Genomic DNA, 3,073 nt, shown 5'->3' on the forward strand with positions numbered 1-3,073 from the left:
TCATATATACAACAAGTGAACGGGTTCCTGCTGAAGGGCCGTGTTTTGTGCTAATCCTCTGAGCTAATTTGAATCTTTTTCAACACATCTATGTATAACATCTATGTGTTCAAAAATACTGTGTTCACTAGCGTACAAAACACAGCCGCTTGATTACCGCTCACGTGTAAACGCTTACAATACGCTTACAAACGCTGTGTGATTATTTTATAGATACCCTGTGTAGAACCATATATTTATTGGTCTGTTCCAAGTGCACGTGTCATATCCTGTGGCCAGAGATGCAAACGACATGCAAAGCTTTTGGGAAGGAAGTGCAAGACTCGACTCGACTCCACTCAACATGAGCAGAAATAAAAATGAAAAGGGATGAAATGTTGGCTTTAGAGAATGATTAGAATAAAAAAGAGGGATTATGGTATGTGAGGATTATAATCTGTAATCTGTTTTGGACACTGTTCTTTCCTGCTCGGGTCATCGTTTATTCCGGGTTACAGCGTTAATCTGGTTTTCCTTTGTGGGATGTGTTTATCACAATATAGAGAAAAAGTTTGTGTGTGGGATAGATCATCCATCCATCTATCTATCCATTCAGCCAGCCATCCGTCCATCCGTCTGTGTCTACATGTCAATCTATCTATCTATCTCTCTGTCTCTCTACATGTCAAACTATCTATCTATCTATCTATCTATCTATCTATCTATCTATCTATCTATCTATCTATCTATCTATCTATCTATCTGTCTGTCTGTCTGTCTACATGTCAATATATCTATCTATCTATCTATCTATCTATCTATCTATCTATCTATCTATCTATCTATCTATCTATCTATCCGCCTGTCTACATGTCAAACTGTCTATCTATCTGTCTGTCCGTCCGTCTGACTATCTACATATCTATCCGTCCATCCGTCCGTCATATCTGTATGTCTGTCTATCCCTAATTTCTATTAAGCGCATCCACTAATAACACAATCTCCATTTCTCTGATTAAAGCCACGCCCCTTAGTGCAGTGCAGGGCTGTGATTGGACAGTGGTTGTGTTTCGGTGTGGAACCACTGCAGCAGATTGAAACGAACAGAACCGTAATCGAAATTCCCACTTATTTCTGGCCTAATAACTAATTTAAAGTATTTAAAAACAGATAATAGAAATCGGTTGCCATAGAAACGAGGACGTAATTGTGTTGACATGGAGGCGTCTAGAAAATGAAGAAACACTGAGGCATGATATAATAATAAGAGGAATATATTGGACACTTGGATGATACACTTGAATGATACAGAGGCCTAAATGAGGAGTGTGAAGTCAGGAGTGTGTGTGTGTGTGTGTGTGTGTGTGTGTGTGTGTGTGTGGAAGAAGAATTAAGCAGGAATGCTTTTTGAATAAATTGAAGCTAAAGGAACTACGCCAATGCAGGTCTTGATGAGTTAGAATGCCAAGTGGAGTAAAGATTAAACATGCTTTCACACACACACACACACACACACACCTAAAACGCAAACAGCCTCACATGTGAAGTTACAAATTGACTAGAGACAGGAACAATGATTAACCAATACACCAGGAGAGAACTGATGTGTGTGTGTGTGTGTGTGTGTGTGTGTGTGTGTGTGTGTGTGTGTGTGTGCTGTGACACACATTGGGCTCGGATTAGACCCAGTTTTCTCTCAGCAGTGTCCCAAATAAACGGAAATGAATGGTAGAGCGAACACCTGCTGTTTTTTGTGTCCTTGTGATGCTTAAATAAATAAAAAATATATATATATCAAGTAACTTATAAAAATCATAATTGTGTGTGTGTGTGTGTGTTGCGTCTCACACTCGAAAGCATAAAACCTGTTCCAGTTAATCGACACCCCATTTTAATTCACTCGGAACAGGTCACAGGTCAACAGGATGTTGCATCAATTGAATTCCCTGAAGAGGCCAAAAGTTTGTGGACACCTCATCACACCCACAAGAGTCTTCTGAGTGATATAATGATCCAAATTCGGAATCATCATCTAATGTATAAAGAACCAAAAAATCCTTATAATATGTAAATGCTTCATACCAAAACGCACCCACAGAACCCTTCAAAAATCTCTGGGTCGGGGTCCCGCGTGCTCGAGAGGTTCATTTCTTGTGTTCATTGTCGAAAGGAATTGTGTGAGGAAATAAAAGTGGCATGTGTTAGTTCCGACATTGTTGTTTCCCGACCATAAAATAAAACCACAGTGTGTGTTAAAGCACGATTGTGAAGCGTTGCTGCGTTGTGCAACGCCATCGGGCTGTCGCGACTCGCCGAACGAGTTCAATGACGTTCCTGCTGTTTGTTCGTCTCCGATACACAAAAGACAAAGTGTTTGGATCTGATCCCGATAAAGAGCACGACGTTCTCGTTTTGTTTTAGACTGCATTCAGGACCGAGTTATTTTTTACCACACAGAAGTATCCGGAATTCGTCTTAAACCACAAATAACAATCACCTTTTTTTGTTCATCATTTACACAAACAACTCTCGCTGCTTTATTTATTTTTATCCGTTTATAAATGAAATTTTACCACAGTATCTGCCACGTTTGGGCCCCTTTAGCTAAGCCATTACCCCGATGACCTCTAGGGGCGCTGTATCATGGCTGTCCCTGTGCTCTGACTGCTTGTTATCACTTCTATTATAAGTGTTATGAACAGTTGCTACCTCACCTGGTCTGTCGTTTCTATTTTTCCCACAATAATAAAGGAAAATATGATGCAGCATGTCCTGTCCCTCATCTGTCCTGCAGTCCTGAAGACTTTCTTATGGTGGAAAAACCCTAACCAGCTCAAAAAAAGAAAAAAGTAGGATTTACTAAATACCTTCAAAAACTGAAGCCTTTATGAGTCAATTATTCTATTCTATCTATTATAAGCTTAATAAATCAAAATTGTCGTGTCAAAAATTCATGGGGGGAGGGGGGGTGTTTAGAGTGAAACGCCGGCGGAACCAAGAATCATTAACCCGAAATATGCAGAGGAATTCGGATCCGGATATTAAGTGTAAACAAAAAGGTGACTTTTTAAACATAGAGTAAGGACACGCTCCA

Source organism: Silurus meridionalis, chromosome 8 (assembly GCF_014805685.1).
Source record: "Silurus meridionalis isolate SWU-2019-XX chromosome 8, ASM1480568v1, whole genome shotgun sequence".
NCBI lineage: Eukaryota > Metazoa > Chordata > Actinopteri > Siluriformes > Siluridae > Silurus > Silurus meridionalis.